This window comes from Mobula hypostoma, chromosome 1 (assembly GCF_963921235.1).
Source record: "Mobula hypostoma chromosome 1, sMobHyp1.1, whole genome shotgun sequence".
In the NCBI taxonomy this organism is placed as follows: domain Eukaryota; kingdom Metazoa; phylum Chordata; class Chondrichthyes; order Myliobatiformes; family Myliobatidae; genus Mobula; species Mobula hypostoma.
Genome location: NC_086097.1, coordinates 106,758,347 through 106,777,395, shown reverse-complemented (window position 1 = coordinate 106,777,395; position 19,049 = coordinate 106,758,347). Strand labels below are relative to the sequence as shown.

Sequence of the window (19,049 nt, the reverse complement as noted above, 5' to 3'; positions counted from 1 at the left end):
TTTTTAAAAAAGGATGTAGGCAAAAGACAGGCAACTATAGGCCAGTTAGCTTAACATCTGTAGTCAGGAAAATGCTTGAAACTGTCATTAAGGAAGAAATAGCAAAACATTTAGAAAGGAGTGGCTCCATTAGACAGATGCAGCATGGATTCAGAAAGGGCAGGTCCTGTTTGACAAACTTACTGGAGTTCTTTGAGGACATAATGAGTGCAGTGGATAGAGGGGAACAGGTGGATGTAGCATATTTGGATTTCCAGAAGGCGTTCGATAAGGTGCCACACAAGAGACTTATAAATTAGATACGGATGCATGGAGTCAGAGGAAGTGTATTGCCATGGATAGTGGATTGGTTAACCAATAGAAGACATAGAGTTAGTATACATGGGTGTTTCTCCGGTTGGCAGTCAGTGGTGAGTGGGGTGTCGCAGGGGTCGGTGCTGGGTCCGCAGCTGTTTACCATATACATTGATGATTTGGAAGAGGGGACTGAGTGTAGCGTAACAAAATTTGCTGATGACACTAAACTGAGTGGAAATGTAAATAGTACAGAGGATGTGGAGAGTCTGCAGAGGAATATAGATAGGTTAAATGAGTGGGCCAAGGTTTGGCAGATGGAATGCAATGTTGGTAAATGTGAGATTATCCACCTTGGAAGGAATAATAGAAGAGCAGATTATTATTTAAATGGTGAAAGATTGCAGCATACTGTTGTTCAGAGGGACTTGGAAGTGCTTGCTCACAAATCGCAAAATGTTGGCTTGCAGGTACAACAGGTTATTAAGAAGGCAAATAGAATGTTGGCCTTCATTGCTAGAGGGATTGAATTCAAGAGCAGGGGGTCATGCTGCAACTATACAGGGTACTAGTGAGGCTGCACCTGGAGTACTGTGTGCATTTCTGGTCTCCATACTTGAGGAAGGATATACTGGCTTTGGAGGCAGTGCAGAGGAAGTTCACCAGGTTGATTCCAGGGATGAAGGGATTAACCTACGAGGAGAGATTGAGTCACCTGGGGCTATACTCTGGAATTCAGAAGAATGAGAGGAGATCTTATAGAAACATACATTTTGAAAGGGGTAAATAAGATAGAAGTAGGAAAGTTGTTTCCATCGGTAGGTGAGACTAGAACTAGGGGACATTGCCTCAAGATTCAGGGGAGAAAATTTAGGACGGAGATGAGGAGAAACTGTTTTTCCCAGAGAGTGGTGAATTTGTGGAATTCACTGCCCAGGAAAGCAGTTGAGGCTTCTTCACTAAATATATTTAAGATACAGTTAAATAGATTTTTACATAGTAGGGGAATTAAGGGTTAAGGGGAAAAGGCAGGTAGATGGAGCTGAGTGTACGGACTGATCAGCCATGATCTTATTGAATAGCGGGGCAGGCTCGATAGGCCAGATGGCCTACTCCTGCTCCTTTTTCTTATGTACACCATCTGGTCCAGGTAACTTGTCTACCTTCAGACCTTTCAGTTTTCCAAGAACCTACTCTCTAGTTATGGTAACTTCAAACACTTTATGCCCCCCGACATGTGGAACTTCCACCATACTGCTCGTGTCTTCCAAAGTGAAGACTGATGCAAAATACTTATTCATTTTGTCTGCTATTTCATTGTTCCCCATTACTATCATTCCAGCATAGTTTTCCAGCAGTCCAATAGCCACTCTCGCCTCTCTTTTACACTTGATAAATGCGGAGCATTTACGGCCCTTTAAGCTGTGTCACCCAGCAACCTACTGATATGATAATCCTGGTTTAATCATGGGACAATATGTGTGATGCCAAACCAAGGTATCGGATGATTGATGCTAATTGGAGAGATAAGAGAGACAATGGAGAAACATTCAAAATGCTAATAAGAGAGGAGAGAGGGATTAACGGAAAAGAAACACAATTCAGAATATTGACAGACCGGTTACTTTGAACCTGAACTGTTTGAAGTTTGATGGACAGGTGATACCCCAGCAAGGGGATAAAAAGAGCAGGTTCGCTAAGGCACTGGACACACCACGAGATCGAGATAACGAGACCCTGGAAAGAGTGGTGTGCCCCCACAAGTTGGTGAGAGTTTGGAGGTCCGGTTCACGGGAACCGACCATCGACTCACAGGGTGTAAAGGTACGATCGGTGGGAACCTGGTGTGTGTGTCCGCCCTTGCCTGGGTGCCGGGTTCACTGCGGAAGAACGGTCGTATCCGGAATGGAAGGGTCACAGTCGGTGACCACAGCGGGATAGAAGACATCAAAGGTCTGCCTGAAACAAACTGCATCCCCCCACGGCACAACAGCGATTACTGCGAACTGTACTAAGCTGAACTGAACTATGCGTCACTTAAGACTGACCATTTTAGTCCTAGACTGCGATAGAGCTTGGTTTGATTCCTGTTACCCTAGTTCTGTGTACATGTGTGTATTATCATTGCTAACCTGTTGCATTTATATCCTTACGATTAGAGTAGTGTTACTTATTTCTTTAATAAAACTTTTATTAGTTCCTAGTAATCCAGACTCCAACGAGTGGTCCATTTCTGCTGGTTTGGCAACCCAGTTACAGGGTACGTAACATATGCAATAACCAATTAACCTTCTAACTGGTACGTATTTGGACTGTGAGAGGAAATGAGAATAGCCGAAGGAAACTTGTGTGCACAAGGGAAGGAATGTACCAGCTTTTTTACAGAGGATGCCAGAATTAAACTCTGTGAACTCTGATGCCCCAAGCTATAATAGCATTGCATTAACAGCTGCACTACCATAGTGGCCCATATTAAGGGTTGTCACAACATTGTGGGCTGATAGAACTGTACTATGTTCTATTTTGCAGCAACTATCTCGATCTTCTGCAGCTGACCTTACTTTTCTTGCAATCACAGTTTACTTGCTGCTGTTTTATAGCTTTTTCATTTTCTTTGGTAGTTTATCTTTTGTGCGTTTGAAAATATTTTCACTTTCTTTTCTAACTGACCCATTGCTTGTTGTTTTATTTCCCTTTCTTTTCTAGTTGATTTGCTGATCTCCTGCTTTTTTATAGTTGATGTCAGGCTCTTTTCTGGCTGATCTACCAATTCCTTTGAGGTGCTTGCTTACAGGTTTCACTTACTGCCCATTACTTATTTACTTGTTTACTGCCAGTTACACTGCTGGCGCTTACAGCAGCAATGAAGGTCCTCCATCTCTGTCAGTCTTTGGCCATCTTCTCCATTGTGCCCCAGGTGTGGTTTGTGGTCCTCGTTTCTGTCTCTACGGTATGGCACCAAGTTGTCTTTGGTCTCCCATGATTCCCCCGCTCTTCAGGGTGCAATGAAGTGTTGTCTTGATGATGGAGTTGCTCTTTCTTCACATCACGTGCCCAATCTATCTTCAATGTTTCCTCATGATGATTGTGGAGTGCTTCGACTTGAAACCTGTACACCAGCTCCAGTCTCTGACTCTTCATTTATTGCCCCTGATCTTCAACTCTCCCTCAACCCTGTCCCGGATCCCTAACTCCTCATACTGTCCCAAAAACCATCACTACAAACCCAACAAACAACTAAATCTGAGTAATGACATTGATGGACATTGCAGCCAGTTTGGTGCCATCTTGATCTGTTCTTTGAATCTGATCTGTTGGCAGTGTTTTCTCCTGATCTTTTTCATTGTGTCTTTATATGTTTGGATGCAGACCTGCTCTTGCTTAGTTTCCCTCCTTCTAATTGGATGCTAAACTCCAGCTTTTTTAGACCCCAACTCCTGTTTATTTAAATAAAATCTTGACATATTCATTGACGTAGAATCAGGCAGTTCTTTATGGACCCTTGCAATGTCACCAAGGGTTAAAAGAAACACTAAATGTGTCACTAAAGGCAAAAAAGCAGCACGTTAACAATTTTGCTGATTTTTAATTAATTAATTTTTAATTAAGCAGAATTTTGCTCATTGTAGTTCGATGAATGGCTGCCCCTGTCTTAGCACTTCCTCACTACACCTTATCCTGGTTGTCTTCCCTCTCCATTCGTGGTCCTGATGTAGAGTTTTATTGGATTTGGGATGCAGAATTGTTACTTTTCTTGTAGTTTACCTTTCCTCTGCTTGCTTCTATATTTATATAATCACCTGTACATGTAATTGTTCAGTGAATTTTCCAGGAATAACAGTACAGTTCTTGACATATTTTTCTAGAAACTTCATGGTTTTTTGGAGCATGTATCACACTACTTGAATTTGGATATTTGATAAGTAAACTTATTATTGGAACTTTGTTTATCTCTAGTCTGAGTAGAAGATCACAGTTACATTTTTCCCCTTTTTCTTTGTTCTCTTGACCCCCTTGCTTGTTTGATTTTTTTTTGTTTGTAATACTTGTTTATGCTTCATTCTTGTCTTCTGAAGAACCTTTAGATGAGAAAAGCATCAGGATCCAACAGCTTCAATCTAAAGTTTTGATAATACTCTTCCCCTGAAGAGCTGCTTGACCTGTTTAGTTCCTCCAGCAGGTTGTTTGTTGCAGCACTTAAGCTGTGACTGATGTGATTTTTGGACCATAAGATTGGGAAAACGCCAGAAAGACTTTTTGCAACCAGCAAAAATCTATAGAAAAATATATTCCTTCAACATAAGACTTAGGAGCAGAATTGGGCTATTTGGCCCATTGAGATGGTGATTGCCAGGATGAGCTCTATCTAAAATCATCTCTAATTAAAGGATGTAATATTTAAAGTTAAAGAATAGTTTGCATGAGAATTATGGGCAAAGTTGATCTTCTGTGCAGTGTTTAAGAGAAGTATGTTTGAATGTTGAAAAGTCTTGATAGAGTGGATATGGAGAGGGTGTTTCTTGCGGTGGGAGTCTAAGACTAGAGGACACAGCCTCAGAATAGAGGGGTGTTCTTTTAGAACAGAGATGAGGAGGAGATTCCTTAGCCAGAGTGGTAAATCTGTGGAATTCTTTGCCATAGGCAGTTGTAGAGGCCAAGTCTGTATATATATTTAAAGCAGAAGTTCATTAATTGGTCAGGGCTTGAAGGAATTCAAGGAGAAGGCAGAAGGTGGAAGACTGGGGCTGAGAGAAAAATTGGATCAGCCATGATGAAATGGTGGAGCAGGCTCGATAGGTCAAATGACCTAATTCCGCTCCTATATCTTATAGTAGATACAAGGATATGACATAGGTTATTTATTAAGGTATAAAGATATAGATTTCAGAAGCCATAACAGTATACAGTAGTTAGCAAGGTTTTTCATTAGATTTTTGTATTCAAAAGGCCTTAAGGTGGCATCCATCATTAAGGACTATTATTGTCCAGAACATACTCTTTACTTGTTACACCATTATGAAAAAGTGCAGGAGCCTAAAAACCCCTATTCAACATATTAAGACAGTTTTTCCCTACCAGCATCAGATTTCTGAATGTTCATGGACTCATGAACACAACTTCGTTATTCTTTTTTTTAAATTATTTGTTTATTTTTGCAACTCATGGTAATTGTTATGTCTTGCACTGCGCTGCTGCTGCACAATTACAAATTTCGTAAAATATTTTTCTGATTCTGGGTAAACTCATGTAACTTATGTAATACCATTTGTATTCTGCATATACAGGTATTATCTTATTTGTGGTATTGCTTGGTTTTAATATATTTTTGTAGAGTTATTGGTAGTGTTGTTTTGTAAGCTTTCACTAAATTTAATCCCATCAAAGACAAGTGCGTGGTGTTGCACTTTGGTAGGACCAGCCAGGGTAGGCATACACAGTGAGTGGGTGGGCACTGAGGAGTGCTGTGGAACAAAGGGATTTGGGAATACAGGTAATAGTTCATTGAAAGTAGTGTCACAGGTAGATACGGTTGTAAAGAAAGCTTTTGGCACATTGGCTTTCATAAATCAAACTATTGAGTACAGGAGATGGGATGTTACATTGAAGTTGTATAAGACATTGGTGAGGCCTAATTTGGAGTATTGTGTGCAGTTTTGGTCACCTACCTACAGGAAAGATGTAAAAATGATTGAAAGAGTACAGAGAAATTTTACAGGGATATTGCTTAGGGACTGGAGGACCTAAGTTATAAGGAAAGATTGAATAGATTAGGACTTATTCCTTGGAATGTAGAAATTGGAGGGGAGATTTGATAGAGGTATACAAAATTATAAGGAGTATAAATATGGTAACTGCAAGCAAGCTTTTTCAACTGAGGTTTATGTGGGACTACAAGAGGTTATGGGTTAAAGGTAAAAGGTGAAAAGCTTAAGGGGAACATTATCTTCTTCACTCAAAGGGCCGTGTGAGTATGGAACAAGCTGCTGGTGGAAGTGGTGCACGCAAGCACAATTTCAATGTTTAAGAGAAATTTGGATTGGTACATGGATGGTAAGGACTATACGGAGGGCTGTATTCCTGGTGCAGGTTGATAGGAGAAGGCAGTTTAAATGGTTTGGTACAGACTAGATGGGCCAAAGGGCCTGTTTCTGTGCTGTACTTTCCTATGTCTCTCATATTGTAAATGGGTTTAGGATGAACTAGAAGTCAGGTGTCAGAGAAAACTACCTGCTTTTATAGCAATTGACAGACGAATTGTAGCTGACCTCCTGCTTATTTGAGCTGATTTCTTTAATACTTTATTCTGCAATCTGTTATTGTTTTACTTTGTACAACCTAATGCAGTATTGTAATAAATCAGGGGTTCCCAACCACTTTTTTTAAAGCCACAGACCAATACCATTAAGCAAGGGGTCTGTAGACCCCAGGTTGGGAACCCCTGTAATAAATTTATCTGTATGAATGGTATGCAAGACAAGTTTTTCGCTGTACCTCAATACACGTGACAACAATAAGCTAATTTATCAATTTACCTGTTCTGCTCTGTAGTACATTTTCTCTTGCTCTGAGGAAAGTTCTCTCCTACTCTTACATGGCTGACTTGTGGCACTTCTGTAGCTGATTGCATGTTAATTTGTCACTGATTTCTCAAGCTTTTTGTTAGCTATACTGCTTCGATGTTGCCAGTCCCCTGTCCTTTAGCAGATGACCTTCTGCACACATCCATGTTCACATCCATGTTTTATAGAAAATGATCTGTTCTACTTTAGTTAAATCCCGCTGCTTTATAGTTTTTCACCTCTTCCATTTATTACCTCCTGTACCCTTGTAACTGGTCTCTTGCTCTTTCTATGCTTACCTCCTGCTCTTCTGCAGTTATTCTTTTGTTCTGTTGTTGCTCAGCACACACTTCTGTAGCTTATACACTGCTGTTTGGTAACTGAGCTAGTATAATTTTATAGCTTATCTTTTATTGGATTTTTAATGGGTGATTTTGTTCTACCATATCACTGTATTTCCTTGTGGCTTACTTCTTGTTATTTGAAGCTTTTCTAATGCTTTCTCTTGGTTTTATAGCATAACTTCTGTAGTATATGGTTCTATAGTATAACAGCTCTTTTGTAGCTGATCTCCTGCCCCTTTTTTTTTGCAGGTATTTTTCTTTTGTTTTTTTTTTGCATAATACCTCCTGCTCTTTCGCCATAGATCGCCCGCTCCCATTTCTTTGTTGCTTATACCTCTTTCCATATTTGGTGGCTTACATCGCATTGTTTTGTAGCCGATGAGCTAATTGGAAGGTTATCTCCTGCTCTTTTTCTGAAATTATCCCACTGTTTTGCAGATGATCTCCAGCCCCTTTCTAGTTGGGTCTTCTGTCTGTAATGCCTTATTTCTCTTTTTTTTTGCTTGTCTTCTGCTCTTTTGTGCTATTTCCTGCACAATTTATGTTATCTTAATTTTTGCACAGTATCTCCTACTGTTCTGTCTTATCTGCTTTAGCATTCTAGCTTTAACTGCTTTTGTTTTGTGGATCTCCACTCTATTACAGGTGTTATGATCTATTGGTGCTTTCTTTCTATTCTTTCGTAAATGTTGTCCTGGTCTTTAGTGGCTTCTCTTCCACTACTTTTCAGTTATTTTCTGCTGATGTTTTCCCACTCTTTTGCAGTTGATCACTAGTCTTTCTCTCCAATATCTGCTGTTACTGCTTACCTTTGCTCTTTTATCTCCTTTCTTTTTGGATGATCTCCACATTTGTAGTTTATTCCCTGCTGTGTGATGGCTCTGCTCCTGCAGTTTGTAATCCCTGGCTTTTGCAGTAGATCTCCTTGTCTATTGTAACTTCTCTTTTCTATAGCTAATGCATACACTGCCTCGGTTGTTTGAAACTTACCACCTGCTCTTTAAAGTGCAGATGGGTCATTCATTATGTTCTCTAGTAGTTTATCATTTGCTCCTTTGTAGCTCATCACCGTTTCTTTTGAGGCTATTTTGAAGGTTATTGGCTGATCTGTTCTAGGAATCCTCTTATCCTAATCTTCTTCCCTGTCTGGTAGATGATATCCCATCCTTTTGTAGCTATTCTCCATCCTAATGGAGTCGATCTCCTGTCCCATTGAAGCTGATCTTATGTTTAGTTGCAGCTTATATGCAGCTTATCATGCATTACAGTTCATTACAGTGGTGGGGCTCATCAGCAAAAATGTTGAAACTATGTACAGGGAGGAGGTCAAACACCTAGAGAGCTGATGCACTGATATCAACTGGATGCTTAATGTCACCAAAACCAAGGAGATGATCGTCGATTTCAGACGGTCTCAGCCTGAGCACACACCCCTCAGCATCAGCGGCTCCACAGTGGAGACAGTGGAAAACATCAAGTTCCTTGGGGTGCAGATCTCGGACAATCTCACCTGGTCCAGGAACACCACTGGGATTGTGAAATGGGCCCAGCAGAGATTGCATTTACTGAGGAAGCTTAAACAAGCATCACTCCCCACTAACATCTTAACTACATTCTACAGAGGCGTGGTTGAGAGTGTGCTGACCTTTTGCATCACAACCTGGTACTCCAGCTGCAGTGCTGTCGACAAAAAAGCCTTGCAGAGGGTGGTTAGGGGAGCAGAGAAGGTTAGTGGGGTCTCCCTACCTTCTGTCCAAGACCTCTTTCAGAGTTGATGCCTCCAGAAGACACGGTACATCATTAAAGACCCCTCACACCCTCTCCATGAACTGTTTGTTCTTCTGCCATCAGGCAAACGTTACAGGAGCATCAAAACTAAAACCACAAGGTTACTAAACAGCTTCCTCCCACAGGCAGTCAGACTGCTAAATAACTGCTCTACCTGACTCTGCTTTTGGACACTTTTGATTTGCACTGGACACTTATAACTTGATTTTAACTGACATGTGGCTGTTGTGTTTTACTATTTATTGTTATGTTTATTATTTAGTGTTGCGTTTGTTATGTTATGATTGCACTGCTCCTGGGAAACGCTGTCTCATTCTGCCCTGCAGAGCTGATGTACGGTTAGAATGACAATAAAGTTTTTTGAATCTTGAATTAGAATGGAGATGAGGAGGAATTTCTTTAGCCAGAGAGAGGGAAATCTATGGAATTTGTTGCCACGGGTGGCTATGGAGGCCAAATCATTGGGTATATTTAAGGCAGGGGTTGATAGATTCTTGATAGCCAGAGCATTAAAGATTATGGGGAAAAGGCAGGAGAATTGGGCAGAGAGGGAAATCAATCAGCCATGAAGAAATGGTAGAGCAGACTTGATGGGCCAAATGGCCTAATTCTGTTCCTGAATTTTATGGTCTTATGCTGTTCTTTAGCACCTGACTTCATGTATATTAGTAGCTTGTCTCTTGCTTTTTCCATGGATTATCTCCTGCTCTGATGTAGCTAATTACCCACTCTTCTATTGCTTATCTTCTCCGCTTTAGTGACTTCTCTATTGCTCTTTTGTAGCTTATCACCTGCTATATGGTAGTTTGTCTGCCCTTTCTTATTTCCTGCTCTTGTGTATCTGATCATGAACTCTTTTGAACTTTCATTCTTTCGTAACAGAGATCTGTTTTAAACTAATTGCCTGATCTTCTGGATCCTCACTTTGGCTTAGCGTTTGTCTTACTGCTTTACAATTGGTTTCTTGTTCTCTTATAGCATATCTCCAGTCTTCAGTAACTTATTGGCTTGTTGTTCTGCAACCTTCCAGTCTTTTCTGGCTAATTTACTTGATCTCCTTTTTCAACTAAGATCCCCATTTTTTTTCGCAGAATTCTCACTGTCTATAGCGGTTCTCTGACACTTTTGTAATGAATTCTTCTGCCTGATCCTGATATCCTTCTTGGCCTACTTTCTGCTCTTTTGTAGCTGATCGCAAACTGAGTTCCTGCTAATTTGTAGCTGGTTTCATGCTCCACTGTAGCCTGTATTCTGTATCGTGTCTAGTTTCCAGCAGTGTTGCGGCTGAGTTCACCTGGTTGACATCAGATTTCCCATTTTTCCCTGGTCCAGAGCTTGTGTTCTGATTCACCTGTGATATTCCATTCTTTTGTTGGTGCTTTACTATTCTTTCGTGGCTGATCTGCTCAGTTTTAGCTCATCTTTGGCTCAGTTTCAGCTGATCCTTGACTCCTTTCTGGTAGATTTTGTACCTGATCTCAAATCCATTTGGAGATGATCTCCTATTCTTGAGCAGGTGATGACCTGCTTTCTTGTAGTACTTTACACACTGTTACACAATGATTTTATGGTTGGTGTAGTTTTTGTTATTTTGCTGCTGTTGTGTATGTGGCCTGACTACACAACAATGCTATTAATAAAAACGCTGGAGGCGGGAGCTAAGTTTCATGGTTCTTTACTGGCATAATCCAAACTCGGCACACACGTACAGATCAATACGCGCCTAACAGCACATGCAATGACATGTTACTAAAACATAAAGTAGTTCCTTATTATGATGTAGGCTATACGGTACACTCCTCCACTTTTATTTTAATAGTGCATCAACTTTTTTTTTACTGGGGCATTATGCTAAACAAATATATTTACCCTTAACATACAAATGCCTACCATTTGTTTACTTAGCAACTTAATCATATCAAATTATAACAAAGTAACATAATAATATCGAATTATAACAAGCCTTTTTTACTATTGGTCTAAGACCCATTTATAACTCAAGTCTTGGGGGGGGTGGTCTTCTCTAGATTGTCTGACACTGAAGCAAGTAGGTCTTCACTCTATTGACTGGAATAAATTGAACAATCTACAAATTGGCAGGTTCCAGCCATAAAGAGTAGTCACCTCCATCTTGCAAAGATGACGAAAGCAAAGTGAAATCCGTGAAAAGGTGAATGTTATTCTTAAAAATATGTACAATCATCAAAACTGAGATGGCATTGAAAAGTGTCTTCAAATAGTGTGTTCTTCAGTCTGACAATAAACTTGTTTGTTTTAATACAGATTTCCATATAAAGGTCATGAACAGTTGACCTCTGAGCACAGAGAGTTAAGAAGATATGTGCCTCCAACTTTGCTAAGAGCTCCAGGCAGCAGATCGCCTCCGTATAATGAAGACTCCTCTGTGCCGCTGTCCTAGATATATACACAACTTTGTGCTATCATTTGTCTTCCTTACCCATATCTCATTTGTTCCAACTGAGCTAATTACACAGCCAATCTTCGTATTCTCCATTGATTCCAAATAGATAGCCTGACCTTTATGATACCATCTCTTATCGTAATATAACTTTCCTGCTTCTATTCGTGCTTCATATCTTTGTGCTGGTGATTCAACAGGAGTGCTGGGAAGATGCTCAGGAGAAGACGGAGATGCTGGTCTTTTCGGAGGTTTAAGCTTATTGAGAGTTCACAGACCTTACATAATGAGGAGAGGAGAAGATAGCGGCGCGACGCAGCTTGCAGCGGACACTCCGGTGAATGATATCTGTTATTTGTCAAGTAGGATGTTGTGCACAATCCTGATCTGATGAAGACAGACGTGAGAGTACGGAGGAAGATCTGGTGAAACTTCTGAAATGCCTGTTTCGCTGCCACTGCTACTGTGTGATCCTGAATCTCTGGAGGGGAAGGCCCTGAGTCCTCGGCTTTGCTTGTTGCTCAGCGGCCAGGGCGGGGTCAAAGCGCTCGGCAGAGATGGTGCTCAGTGTCAGAGGGCTGGACGGAGGCTCGAAGTTTATAACTTATGTTATAATTATGTGGTTTTGTCAGTTAGTTTTGATTTGTCCTGTGTTTCTGTGATATCTTTCTGGAGGAACATTGTATCATTTTTAATGCACGCATTTCTAAATGACAATAAACGAGAACTGAGTGTCCTCATAATCTAATCTGTTCATCTATTAACAAGTAATTTAACTGCACAGGTGCAGGTTTTTGTCTTTTGTCTGTAATTGGACCAGGGTCATTAGGTCTCCTCTTTAGTTTCCTAGTCATTTTTGGCTTTACCGCCATAGAATCTCCTGTGAGTTCCATTGTTAGCCTCTCATTCTCAATCATCTTTTTTCTTTTCTTCTAACTCAATCTTTTTATCTTCAAATTCCTTTACTGCTGCTTTCTTCTCTTTAATATAATTCCTTTCCAGTTGTTCTGTCTCCAGTTGCAGAAAAAGCTCTGCATTTCGTATTCTTTCCTTGTATTGTTGATCTAGTTTCCTCATCCTTTTCTGATACTCCTGCAAAGTGCCTTCCTGTAACTGCTGTAGCTGTCTTTTGAGAGATGTCAATTTCTCCTGGTACATCTGCTCTTTTACTTCCAGGTAGTTTTCATCATCCTGCTTATTGGCAATATCTGTCTCACTTGCATCCTCTGTATCTTCATCCAAGTCGCAGCCACGGATACTGTGTTTGTCTTCATCGTTGACGCTGTCTAGCTCCTCCTCATTGTTGTATTAGTCGACAATGGGTGAGAGGAGAGCTGCGGACATCTTCACGGCTGAGCTGCCCTCCTTTGTTGACACACCTTGTGTCTTGATGGTGTGCCAATCCAACTGGATTTTCCTGAGCCATTCCTGTCCCAACAACTGTGGCCCTTCATTTTTCAGTACATAGAGGTTTAGCTGCTGTGTTTTGTCTCCATGAGTCACTGTCACTTTAATTTTGCCTTTGGGACGCACTTTCTGTCCTGTGCAAGTCCTTAGCAGTAGTTTAGTTCATTTCAGAGGTATGTGAGAAAACAGTCATTTGTAGTCGTATACAGAGATCATTATTAAACCTGAGCCTGTGTCCAACTCCATTTTCAGTCTCACACCCGCCACTTGTGGAATGATCCATATTACTCTTCGATCATCTGACTCTTTCACGCTGTGTAGTTGCAGACAAGACAATTCACTTTTGTCTGAGTCGTTTTCATCAGAACTGCTTTCTTCCATTTTGTGTATGTTGTTGCATTTTCCTTTCTGGGGTTTCTTGTTTCTCTGTATTTTGTCCTTTTTCCGCTGTTTACTAGCTTTGTATACACTGCCAGTGTGGCCCTGTTTGCCGCAGTTTCTGCATTCTTTGTCTTTAAACCAACAGTCATCAGGGTCATGTGACATGTTCTCACAATGGTAATATTTCTTTCCTTCATTTCTGTTCTGTGACATTTTATTCGTAGCATATCCTGGAGATTTTTGTTGTATCTCTGAAGCACCCCATGCTGCTGTTTCCGTTGATATTGCAATGTTCAGCGCCTTCTCTAATGTAAGGTCTTTTTTCACCCAGGAGCTTCTTCTGTGTGGTTTCATAGTGCATTCCATACACTAACCTGTCCCTCAATGTGTCTGATAGCCCAGCTCCAAATTGACAATGTTCTGATAATTTGCACAATTCAGCATGATATTCAGAAATGCTTTCATTTTTGCTCTGATTCCGTTTGTGAAACTTAAATCTTTCAGCAATGACCAGTGGTTTGGGGTTTGATTGCTGTTCGTGAGTGTCTACTATTTGCTTGAACGTTTTGTCAGCTGGCTTTTCAGGAGTAAACAAGCTCCGTAGCAGCCCTTATGTTTTTGCTCCCATAATACCTTGCAAGACGCTGGCTTTCTTTTCATCATTAACATCATTAGCATCACAATATAACTTCACTCTCTCAATGTAAATTGCCCAGTCTTCAATGCCACTATCAAATGCTGTAATGGTTCCAGTCATCGCCATCTTTGTTATGTTAATTTAGCCCCGTTTTCCCCTTGTTTTCTTTTTGACTCGCGTGTCCTTTTTGCTAGCGCCACGAGTGCACTCCATCTAGATGCGTGTGTCGCTCCTTTTTATCTCCCTTCTGGACAGGCAGTCCCTCAGCCCCTAGAGTCAGCGCCGTCTGTGGTCTCGGCTGGACGTGCTGTGGCTCCTACTGTGTCTCTTGGTCTCCTGACGTTCCCCACCCCAGCTGTGCTCCCGCTTCCTTTCGGACTCACGGCCTCACTCTGCCTCCTTCTCCCACTCCTTGGCTCATTCCTTGTGCTCTTCCTCCGAGTGTCGTTATCAACTAAAACACGGCATTCTGATAAGATGTAGGTTCCTTAACCTCGTCGCCAGTTTGTTGTGTATGTGGCCTGGCTACACAACAATGCTATTAATAAAAACACTGGAGATGGGAGCTAAGTTTCATAGTTCTTTACTGGCATAATCCGAAGTCGGCACACATGTACAGAGCAATACATGCCTAATAGCGCATGCAACGATGTGTTACTAAAACATAAAGTAGTCCCTTATTATAATGTAGGCTATACGGTACAGCTGTTCAACCCTTGCTATTTTATGACTGATAGAGGCCGATCTCTTGCATTATTGAAGGTGATTTTCAGCAATGATATAGCTGATTACCTAGTTTTTCTTAACTACTTGCTGTTCTGAAATTGATCTCTACTTGTTTGCAGCTGAGCTCAAGTTCATTTGTAGTTCCACTTTAGTTGATCTCTAATCCTTTTGGAGGTAATCTCCAAATCAGTTTCAGATGGTCTCCTGCTATTTTGTAGTTGATTTTCCATATTTTCATAGGTGAGCTCCTGTACATTGACAGCTCATCTTCTGTTTGTAGATGACATCTCCATGTTTATTAATGGATATCTCATACTTCTGCAATTTATTTCCCATTCTTTTCAACATTCAAATTCACTATTCACGTGTACATCAAAACATACAGTGAAATGCATCATTTGCATTAATACCAACACGCAGGAAAGACGTAAATAAGGTTGGAAGAGTACAGAGAAAATTTACAAGGATGTTGCTGAGATCGGAGCACCTGAGTTATAAAGAAATATTGAATAGGTTAGGAATTTATTCCTTGGAATGTAGAAGATTGAGAGGCAATTTGATAGAGGTATACAAAATTATGAGGGGTATAGATAGGGTAAATGCAAGCAAGCAAGTTTATTTGTAGAGCACTTTTCAAACACAAGGCAGTTCAAGGTGCTTTACATAGTACAAGATACAAAAATCAAACAGCAAATTTCAGACAATATATAAGAATAAAATCACACAAAATAGAAATGATAAATAGAAGTTACAGTGCAGGAGATTCTAATTAAAAGCCACAGTGAAAAGGGAAGTTTTAAGCCTCAATTTAAAAGAGCTTAAAGTTGGGGCAGACTTCAGCTCCTCTGGAAGATTATTCCAGATATGTGGAGCATAGTAACTAAAGGCTGCTTCACCATGTTTAGATTTGACCTTGGGGATAGTAAGCAGACCTGCCTTAGACGACCTGAGAGCTCAGGGAGGTTCAGTGGCTTTTGCCACTGAGGTTGGATGGGACTACAACCGGAGATCAAGGGTTAAGGATGAAAGATTAAAAAATCTAAGGGGAACATGAGGGAAACCTTCATCACTCAGAGGGTGGTGAGAGTGTGGAACGATCTGCCAGCACAAAAGGTGCATGTGAGCTCGATTTCAATGTTTGAGATTTTGGATAGTTACATGGATGTGGTACATGGATATGGAGGGGTATGGTCTCAGTGCAGGTCGTTGGGAGTATCAGCACAGACTAGACAGGCAGAATGGCCTGTTTCTATGTTGTACAAATGTAGGTTAAGACAAATGTAGTGTTAAGACAAATGTAGGTCCCTAATAGTCAGAAACAGTTAAGACAAATGTAGGTCCCTTACAGTCAGAAACAGGCGAATTGATCATGGGGACAAGGACATGGCAGACCAATTGAATAACTACTTTGGTTCTGTCTTCACTAAGAAGGACATAAATAATCTTTTGGAAATAGTAGGGGACCGAGGGTCTACTGAGATGGAGGAACTGAGGGAAATACATGTTAGTAGGGAAGTGGTGTTAGGGAAATTGAAGGGATTAAAGGCAGATAAATCCCCAGGGCCAGGTGGTCTACATCCCAGAGTGCTTAAGGAAGTAGCCCAAGTAATAGTGGATGCATTAGTGATCATTTTTCAAAACTTCTTAGATTCTGGATTAGTTCCCGAGGATTGGAGGGTGGCTAATGTAACCCGGCTTTTTAACAAAGGAGTGAGAGAGAAACTGGAGAATTATAGACCAGTTAGCCTGACATCGGTGGTGGGGAAAAATTTTTGAGGATGTAACTAGCAGAGTGGATAGGGGAGAACCAGTAGATGTGGTATATTTGGATTTCCAAAAGGCTTTTGACAAGGTCCCACACAGGAGATTAGTGTGCAAACTTAAAGCACATGGTATTGGGGGTATGGTATTGATGTGGATAGAGAATTGGTTGGCAGACAGAAAGCAAACAGTGGGAATAAACGGGACCTTTTTAGAATGGCAGGCAGTGACTAGTGGGGTACCACAAAGCTCAGTGCTGGGACCCCAGTTTTTTACAATATATATTAATGACTTAGACGAGGGAATTAAATGCAGCATCTCCAAGTTTGCGGATGACACGAAGCTGGGCGGCAGTGTTAGCTGTGAGGAGGATGCTAAGAGGATGCGGGGTGACTTGGGTAGGTTAGGTGAGTGGGCAAACTCATGGCAGATGCAATTTAATGTGGATAAATGTGAAGTTATCCACTTTGGTGGCAAGAACAGGAAAACAGATTATTATCTGAATGGTGGCCGATTAGGAAAAGGGGAGGTGCAACGAGACCTGGGTGTCATTATACACCAGTCATTGAAAGTGGGCATGCAGGTACAGCAGGCGGTGAAAAAGGCAAATGGTATGCTGGCATTCATAGCAAGAGGATTCGAGTAGAGGAGCAGGGGGGTTCTACTGCAGTTGTACAAGGCCTTGATGAGACCACACCTGGAGTATTGTGTGCAGTTTTGGTCCCCTAATCTGAGGAAAGGCATTCTTGCCATAGAGGGAGTACAAAGAAGGTTCACCAGATTGATTCCTGGGGTGGCAGGACTTTCATATGATGAAATACTGGATCGACTAGGCTTATACTCACTGGAATTTAGAAGATTGAGGGGGGATCTTATTGAAACGTATAGAATTCTAAAGGGATTGGACAGGCCAGATGCAGCAAGATTGTTCCCGATGTTGGGGAAGTCCAGAACGAGGGGTCACAGTTTGAGGATAAAGGGGAAGTCTTTTAGGACCGAGATTAGGAAAAACTTCTTCACACAGAGAGTGGAGAATCTGTGGAATTCTCTGCCACAGGAAACAGTTGAGGCCAGTTCATTGGCTATATTTAAGAGGGAGTTAGATATGGCCCTTGTGGCTAAAGGGATCAGGGGGTATCGAGAGAAGGCAGGTACAGGGTTCTGAGTTGGAAGATCAGCTATGATCATACTGAATGGCGGTGCAGGCTCAAAGGGCCGAATGGCCTACTCCTGCACCTATTTTCTGTGTTTCTATGTACTTTTCTAATATTCTATGACCCAAGAATGTGCCGAGGTAGCCTGCAAGTAGCATAGCAAGCTGACAGCGCCCAGCAGAACAACACAGAACACAACAAAGAATGCAACATGCAACAAAGCAACAACAGCAAAACAAGCTCCATTCCTCCCACCCACCCACACACCTGCACACACAGACCTTCCAACCCCTTGCTCTTTAGTAAATGAAAATTTAAAAAAAACTGCAGATGATGGAAATCTGAAATATAAACATTTGGCAGGTTAGACAGTGTGGAAAGGGAAATAGAATTAACATTTCAGGCCTGGAATCCTTTGTCGGAACAAGTAATAAAGAAAACTGGTCAGTTTTCAATTGCAGGCCAGGTAGGCAAAGATGGTTAGAGCAAAGAAACTTGATGCTGAAAATGGAGAGGTGAATGTACTTCCCTGTGGTTGGGTGGGAGAGTGCCTCACAAAGGGGGGATAGAAGAACAGATGCTAGTCCTTCCTGCTCCCATCCACCGTCCACCATCCTGATACCAAAGCAATTTTTCCATATTGAAGCAGAGATTTGCTTGCACTTCTACCGGTCTTTGTACGACACGTGGTGTTTATAATGTGATCTCTGTACTGGAGAAATCTCTCAGATGGGATGAGGCACCTGCATTCAGTCCGCAGGAGTGACTCAGAACTGCCAGTTTAATTCCCCATTCTGCTCCAGTTCTGACAGTTTTGTAGCCTCTTGCGATTTAAAAAAAAATTATTGAAATGCAGCATGGAATAAACCCATCCTTTTGAGCCGCGCTGCCCAACAACCCCTATTTTAACCCGAGCCCAATCACAGGATAATTTACTATGACAAATTAACCTACCAACCAGTATGTCTTTGGACTGTGGGAGGAAACTGGAGGCACTCGGGAGAAACCCATTTGGTAACGGTGGCAACGTACAAACTGCTTCAGACAGTGGTGGGATTACAACAAGGTCCAATCCAATTTGAGGAACAACATCTCATCTTCCATCTGAGCACGTTGCAGACTTCCTGATTAAATATTTAAGTTTGCAACTTCAGGCAGCACACCCTTTCTTTCTGTCTCAAAGATCAAGTCAAAGTAAATTTATTATCAGACTACGTATATGTCACCATACACTACCCTGAGATTAATTTTATTGCTAGCATTCACAATAGAACAAAGAAATACAATAGAATAATTGAAAAACTACAGAAAAGCTGACAAACAACAAATGTGCAAAAGTAGACAAAATGTGCAAATACAAAAACTAATAAGTAAGTAAGTAAATAAATAGTATTGAGAACATGAGTTGTAGAGACATTGAAAGAGAGTCCATAGGTTATGGAATCAGTTTCAAAACTAGCCATTCTGGCCTGTTATCATTTTGCCTCAGTTTTCTTTCTTAACATAGTCTGAACTGCTTGGCATACCCCACATTACACAGACACATCTATTAAAATCTGCTCTGTAAACTGCTACAGT

At 41.1% G+C, this 19,049-nt stretch overlaps 1 protein-coding gene and 1 pseudogene across 1 annotated transcript in view; one reads left to right on the top strand and one right to left on the bottom strand.

Moving 5' to 3' along the window:
- zfpm2a (zinc finger protein, FOG family member 2a) overlaps positions 1 to 19,049 on the top strand; it is a 1,018,220-nt gene that overhangs the window by 336,254 nt on the left and 662,917 nt on the right. The gene's annotated exons all lie outside the window — the stretch shown is intronic.
- On the bottom strand, positions 11,343 to 12,749 carry LOC134356633 (sin3 histone deacetylase corepressor complex component SDS3-like; annotated as a pseudogene).